Source organism: Salmo trutta, chromosome 18 (genome assembly GCF_901001165.1).
Source record: "Salmo trutta chromosome 18, fSalTru1.1, whole genome shotgun sequence".
Lineage (NCBI taxonomy): Eukaryota > Metazoa > Chordata > Actinopteri > Salmoniformes > Salmonidae > Salmo > Salmo trutta.
The window spans coordinates 10,894,392-10,902,735 of record NC_042974.1 but is presented as its reverse complement, the minus strand read 5'-3'; positions in this window follow the sequence as shown (position 1 = coordinate 10,902,735).

The following is an 8,344-nucleotide window of genomic DNA, read 5'->3' as shown; positions in this document are numbered from 1 at the left end:
GCTTTAGTGAAGCACTGCTCATCCTCATCTCAGCTAGATTCAGTGTCTTCACGGGCAGAAGATGCCAACTCTGGCTTCTCAACTACTGCTCTGTCTATGTTAAGTTGTTTTTCAAGACCTATAATCCCTGCAAAAAGCTTTCTGTCTGTAGCCTATTCCTCAACTCAAAAGGAGACAGAGATGAGATAGTGAGTAATGAAATACTGAAAGACAAAAATAAGGGAATTCACTTCATAAATGTCAACTTGTCACAAAGAAATCCCCCGTATGGAGAGAGGAAAGACAACGACATTATTTCATTGTCTCCATATGCATACTTTAATCTAATGTGGTAGTCGGCTAAAAAGGGCATCAGATGGACGAAAACTGTGAAAAACGATTTAGCAACGGCTTCTGGAATAATGTGCTGCAGTATTGTCTTAGCCAGCAGATCCGAGCCTCTTGCTTACAGCTGCACTAGGGTCAGGCAGCATTCCTCTGTATATTAAGACACTGCGGAGCTGGCAACGAGATATGGCTCGGAAAACAGACCTCAATCCAGGGATGAGAAATGCTTTCCACTCCGAACTGTCCTATTATCCCAACTGTTACACCAAGAAGATTGAACTACTGCTAGTTTTTCCGGAAAACTGTCCTTTTCATCTTCATACTAGGTAGCAGAAGCCACAGCAGCTATTTTTGAATGTGAGTGACAGCTAATCAGCTCCTTTGTTGTTCAATGCAACGTGCCATTCCAAAATATGATATCTGAGTGAGAGTGACTAATAAAATCAATGGGGGACCCTTGGAGGTCAGGGCCACTGGGCATGTGCCCTGTGTGCTCGGTATTCGGCCATGATTACTACATGTTTAGTTAGCTGGCTGGACTAAATCACCAATCTAAAAAATGTTAGCTGACATGGCTAATTGAGTGACTGTCACTGACTAACATAACAACAGAAAAACTGTTGCACAATCAAATTTCGAAATGGTACCTTGTGTATTCTATTATTCTAACTCAGTTAGAAAGGTAACAGTAAATTGAGATCCCGACTGAGTTCCTAGCGGCAGGGGGCCCTAAGCGACTGCTTAAGTCCCTTTTGCCTGGAACTGGCCCTGCCTGCATGTAGATTTATTGGCAACAAACCCCAATGATGATTATGCCATCGGTTTATCGATAGGCATAGGTTACTATAAACCCATACCATTTGGTATGATGATTACTGAACGGTGTTTTGTAACATTGAAAAACCTAAATCACCAATATCATGTAAAAAATGTACAAAGAGGGGCAGACGGGGCAAACTCTTTATTTTAATGTAACACGACACCAAAGATTGTGGATGAATTAAGATGTCTTACTCAGGCCGTTTACCATTGGAAGAAATGGTCACAGCTCCAGTGTGCATTAAGGGGGTAGCTCTCCCATAGGCACCAATGCGATTGCAGCTGGATCTGGTCTGCTTAGTTCATTGACTTTGTATGAATCAGAAAAAAAGAGTAGGATGTCTCGCTTTCTCTTCCGTCTCTGATGACACCAACTTGACTTCCTCTGTTGTTTCTTCTCTGTTTCCTTGACAGCTGGCAGCAGAGAGAGGACACAGGGGCCTAAGAAGGGAGGCCTACTCTTAACATCACCCATCCAGCAGGATACTCACTGTAAACAATGGCTAACCCCACCCCCATCTCCAACTTCAGCCAGGTATTTATTGTTCTCTGCACTAATCCAGCTTCTTCCTGAGTTCTGTCTCTCTTCCTCCACTGTGTTACTCATGTCTCGGAAGTGATCTTTTTTGGTTTTTAATAGGGTAGACTACATAATGGGGTAAACTACTCTTCTTGAACTGCACTGTTGGTTAAGGGCTTGTAAGTAAGCATTTCACGGTAAGGTCTACACTTGTTGTATTTGGCACATGTGACAAATAAAGTTTGATTTCATTTGATAATGTACATTTACTACAAAATCGAAAACGGTGAGGTGAAGAATTGGAAAGAATATATTTTTATACCCTGTTGATGATCAGTCTTGATTGTCAGGGTATCGTGTGTCTCTGTATAACATACACGGATTTTAACCCAAGTAAACATTACATACATTTTTGTACCTGAATGAAATAAACATAGAATTGTGTGGATCAACTAACCCTTTGACCTTGATCTTTACCGTTTGCCCAAAGCAGGAATAGAAGTATGAGGTCGTATCTGATTACATTTAGAGTTAGTAACAGTAAATCATGCTTTGAGGGCAAATCTGTTCCGCAATATAAAAAAGTTCTAGGCTATTTAGGTTATATTACAGGGAATCATTTCCCTTCCTTAGAGAAGCTGAAGTTTACAGAGACAGTTGAATATGAAAATGAAATAACTGTACTGTACTGTATGTGGTAAGCGAAACCCTCAACAGAATTGTTGTCAGTTCGTTACCTTGACTAGATGGCTTAGTGGGATGGTAACTGATCGTTTTACTTGGGAGGTGATAGATTTGAAGTCTGTGGCTATGCGGGCAATAACTTAAAACATCTTAGAAATATTATCTAGTTGTTTCATGAGTGTGATGTTCGCTTCTATCGCGTGACTGAAATAATTGACAAATAACGAGTGATTTTTTAAAAGTAAAATTACCTCATGATAGTCCAGACAGAGATCATATGTGTCATATTACCTCCTGTACACACTGTATGAGAAGACTGTTTTGATTTGTCTTTACATTTCACAGAAATTGACCGACCACAGTGTATCTGGACAGAAAAGGCACCGATGCAGCAGGTTTTTTGACAAGGACAAGACCTAGCGAGCGTGTTGCCTATCCGTGTTTGGGGGCGATCAGAACCAGATGGGTCAGGTTGTACCTTCCCGCCAGGCTAGGGCATTGGAGCGACTGTCACTCAGACCCCGGCTGTGTATGGTGGAGGGGGAGGAGGGGGGGGGCATGTTATGGCGCTGAGGTGTAAGTCTAAAAAGAGTCTCCAGGATATATAACTGACACTCTGCAACCATCTGTTTCAGTGGAAGACCTGACATCCTCCATTTAATACAGAATCAAAGAGAAATGTAGCAACAGCCAGCTCGAGAGGATGAGAAACATGCTGTAGACAGGAAAGGACTGGAGAGGTGAAAAATACTGATTTTGGAAAAGTTTCAGCCAAGGGAGTCAGGTGACAGGAAGAAGTATCAGCCAGGGGAGTCAGGTAACAGGAAGAAGGGAGATACCCATATACAAAAGGCTTTATAGAGATTATCATGAAACAGACATATTCTAGCTCTGTCTGCACATTATGGGGTTTAAAGATGAGCACACATGGAGAGGGAATGGCGAGAGGGTGCAGTGGTGAGTGACTTTACCCATCTCTTCTCCTTCCTCTCATTCTTTAATTCCGTCACTCTCTGATGATCAGGTTTCTCCCAGTCCTTCAGCTGAGCGGTCGGGTGGGGCTTGATCAATGGCAGGACACCAGCGGATCAAATGGTGATTAATCTGAAAGCGATAGGCCAGTATCTACACAACCATACCTCTGAGACCTCTGTGACTTTACCTCCATGTGATGTTGGGGTTGTGTGTAATCTTCTCCCCTAAGGTACACAGTAACCCTGAGGGTAGATGAATACAGTACACAGTCCTAGGGGTTGTTTATTATGCTCAATATGCTTATTACTCACTCACTCTCCGCCAGCTGTATGCAAATATAAAACATATTGCCTTGGGTCTCTGTGGAGAACCTCACTACTCGCTCAGACTCACCATAGGCCTTTATCTGTAATTAAACACACTAACTTCATCTCTGGGGTTATTGATATTGATATTTTTATCATGAATAAAAAAATGTGCTGTAAGGGATTGCACTGCTGTTTCCTTTTGGCGGCTGTTTGTCTGTCATTCTGAAATTGTTGAAATAACTTGATTATATTATGTATCTTCAATAAATGTTATGAGCTGATATTGGATTAATTGTCCACATTCTCAGAATGCTGTATAGTATTATATATTAAGGTACTTAAATATGATACCTCATGAATCATGGATTTGCTCATGTATAATGGATTTGCTCATGTATCATGTATTGCAGCAGACATAGGCCCCCCTTCTTGTCAATTAGAATTACCCCAAGGGCAAAACTCCAACTGTACTACAATGCTGTCCAATAAACAAGACAATACTGTATTTTCTACCGCATATCTGGAAACACTTAATCCAATGTTTGACAACACAATTCATTGATCATTATCATGTTCTGTTGAATGACTGATTGAAAGACTGATTGATGGCAGGTTGTTCTGAAAAAATCTTTACTAATCCACTAACTGAGCTGGGGGATTGTGCTTTCCTGAGGAGAGGAGTGTTCCTAATCTGGACCCCATTACGGTATAATGGGGTGTTCCTAATATGGACCCCTTACATATATTATGGGGTGTTCCTAATCTGGACCCCTTACAGTGTGGTAGGGTGTTCCTGATCTGGACCAGTTACAGTGTGATGGTGTGTTCCTAATGTCAATCCCTTACAGTTTGTTGGGGTGTTCCTAATCTGGATCCCTTACAGAGTGATGGGGTGTTCCTAATCTGGACCCCTTACATGTGTGATGTGCTCTCCTGCCACTCCTGGTAACTCTTTGCTTCTGTCAAAATAAACTTTCTCAAATTGAATTAAGGTCCTGTTCTGTGCTGCAGCCCCCTCGGCCCCCCTACGAGCAACCCCCCCGGCCCGGCCCTGTTCCCCTCATCTAGCCGCCTCAGACTACTTAAACCGGTGTGGCCTTGTTTTTGCTGGATTAAACCTAACGAGGGTCCACTGACTCTAACAACATGTGCCGCTTGATGAGACATAGAGAGAAAGAGAAAGACCTTAAATTGAAATTGAATTGAGATAGGGAGAGAGAGCAATGGGGGGATTTGTCCAGGCAGCCTTGAAACCTAATACACTTAATTCCCTACAGATGATACAGAGGAGAAACAGACTATTTATGTTGATAGGTTAAATCACTAGGGTGTGTTTTAAAAACTGTTAGTGAACTCATCTAAATGTGGCATTATTGTGGAGAGTCATCTCCTCAGCTTTTTATGAATCCATTTGATGCCATTATACAGACAGATGAATGCCAGTTTTCTGTCTGTCTGTCTGTCTGTCTGTCTGTCTGTCTGTCTGTCTGTCTGTCTGTCTGTCTGTCTGTCTGTCTGTCTGTCTGTCTGTCTGTCTGTCTGTCTGTCTGTCTGTCTGTCTGTCTGTCTGTCTGTCTACAACAAAAAATATCTACAACAGAAACACACTAATTAGGCCATTGCAGTCGGTATACTGTCGGTATACAGTCGTTCTGGTATGGGTCAACCTGAGTTTCCCATGTCACTCATAGCCAATCTCTGGCTGTCACAGATAAACGACTTTGTGAATGAAGTGTTCGAATCCAGATATGTGTGTACTATGGGCCGTTGGTGTCTGGGACATCGCCTTTGCGGTGACTATTGAGCGGAGCTGAGGCCACAGTGGTGCAATTCCACTCCGGCTTTTTGCCCGATGAAGAGCTTGCCATAGTAACCTGTCCAACTTGCACTATGGCTTCATTTGCTTTTTAACCGTAATCCTTTTAAGCACTGCTAACGGACAGATTTCAGATCACCGTGTCATGAAATCTCAGTGTTTTTGTTATATTGGCGAACACTGGCTGCATTCGATTTCAAAAGACATTGAATAACCATAGCAGCTTAGGTAAGGCAATCTAGTGCACAATATCCGCATTCATTTTAAATTAGGTTATTTTCACTCAGAATAATTACTTTAAAAAATTATTTATAAAAAAAAAACGTCAGTAATAAATTCGGGAATAATGGATTAACAAATTAAAAATCTGTTTAATTTTGCTAAATGTTTAGACTAACATTTGAAATGCGAAATAATTGCGATATTATTTCAAGACAAAGGAAGAAAGATGCATGCATATGTTGACCTAAACATATCGACCTAGGTATATTATTACAACAATAAAATTAACAGTTTAAATTAGTTACAAATTTCAAGTGAATTTCTCCCCAAGCTTAAACATCTGAATGTAACAGCAACAATTACACAACGGTTTCTGCAAGATATATTATGGCAATACAATTATTTGAAATAATTATAATTACAGTATAATGACTTTTCAAATATTATTATTATAAATATTATTATTATTTTAATTGTTATTACTATTGTCATTATTACCATTATTATTATCATAATTACTTGTATTGAAAGAGAGAGGAATTACCAGGCCAAGTATACTGATCTTTAATGTGGTTGTGAGTAAACCGTTTTACTCTATTGGTTTATATGTGTCACCAGTAATACTGAACAACGATGCAACTCTTTCTGATGGTGTAAATATGTATGTATAGCAGTCAATGTCCCTGACTGTTTAGTGTTGGTCATTAGGTTTGACTGGTGCGTGCCCTGCCTCTTATGGTTACTTCAGAGGAGCAGCATCATTGTTTGTTGTGATATTGTAATGAAGCCCTCAGGCCCTCTTTAAAGTAATTACCCACTCTGCCTACCTCTCTGCTTTGCGTAACCAGGCCTCCTGCTCAGTGCTTACTCTAGTCATCATAAAATACACACTAAGCCTTCCTCTCTCTGTATCCATTCTATCCCAGTGTCAGTTGGCAGCTGGCTGGGCTGTAGGGGCTTCTGCCAGCACTGGCCAGCAGTACACACATTCCCATGTGTTACTGTAAAGAAGCATCTCCAGGGTCAAGCTGTGCTCCTCTGCCACACGCCTGGCTGGCCTTCTCTCCCACCTTGTGGCACCAGGATTTTACCATGCTGTCAGTATTCTACCACTCTCATTATTTTGCACTCATTGATGCCAATGCTAAACTGTAACTAACCAAACAAATCAATTCATATTTTGGGTTGGTGACTCCTGATACATATACACTTATTAGATATTCCAAATAGGTTGTTTTAACTTGAGTCAATAATCTTGTGTACATTTTATTCCTTTACTAACTTGAACAAGCAGCCTACATTTTTTTTGGTTAATGTAAACATTTACAAGTGATTTTAACTCGTTACTAATTTGAACAATTAGCCTGAGAAAAATAGTCCTCATGTTACGGTTGTTGTAGGAAGGAGCGGACCAAAGTGCAGCGTGTGTGTCGTTCCATATTTTATTTATACTGTGAAACTATGCAATACATAAATAAACTGAATGACAAAAAACAACAAACCGTGACGCAGAGGTGAAACATACACTACTCAAAATGAATCTCCCACAAACCCAGGTGGGACAAACACCAACTTAAATATGACCTCCAATTAGAGACAATGATGACCACCTGCCTCTAATTGGAGATCATCCAAAACACAGCCCAACATAGAAATAGAAAACTAGAACAAAACAACATAGAAAAACGAAACTAGAAAAAACCCGTCACACCCTGACCTACTCTACCATAGAAAATAACAACTTACTATGGTCAGGACGTGACAGTACCCCCCCCCCCCCGAAGGTGCAGACTCAGAATGCAACTAAACAACAAAAGAAAACAAATAAAAGGGAGGGTGGGAGGGTGACAAGTATCTATGGCGGCTCTGGTGCAGTACACAGAATCTTATTATCCAGCGGATCCTCCAGCAGAGGAGGCGGCTCCGGTTCGGGGCGTCTCAGGAGGTTCCGGACTGCGGGCCGTCTCAGGAGGTTCCGGAATATAGAACGTCGCCGGAAGCTCTGGACTGGGAACTGTCGCCGGAAGCTCTGGACTTGGAACTGTCGCCAGAAGCTCTGGACTTGGAACTGTCGCCAGAAGCTCTGGACTGTGAATGCGCACTGTAGGCCTGATGCGTGGGGCTGGCACAGGTGGCGCCAGACTAGTAACATGCACTTCAGGGCGAGTGCGGGGAGCAGGAACAGGACTCCCCGGACTGGGCAGGCGCCCGGAAGGCCTGATGCGTGGGGCTGACACAGGTGGCGCCAGACTGGTAACACGCACCTCAGGGAAAGTGCGAGGAGCAGGCACAGGGCGTACCAGGCTGGATAGACACACTGGAGGAGGGGTATGTGGGGCAGGGACAGGATATACTGGGCCGTGGAGGCGCACTGGAGGTCTTGAGCGTATAGCTTGCACAACCCGTCCTGGCCGGAATACTTACTTTCACCCTGCAAACGTGGGGAGCTGGCACAGGACGAACTGGGCTGTGAATACACACTGGCGACACAGTGCGCAGCGCCGGCGCAGGATATCCTGGACCGAGAAGGCGAACTGGAGACCAGGAGCGCTGAGCTGGCACCACCCTTCCTGGCTGAATGCTCAACCTAGCTCGGCAAAATGCGGGGCACAGATCGCACCAGACTGTGAATGCGCACTGGCGACACAGTGCGCCTCATCGCATAACACGGTG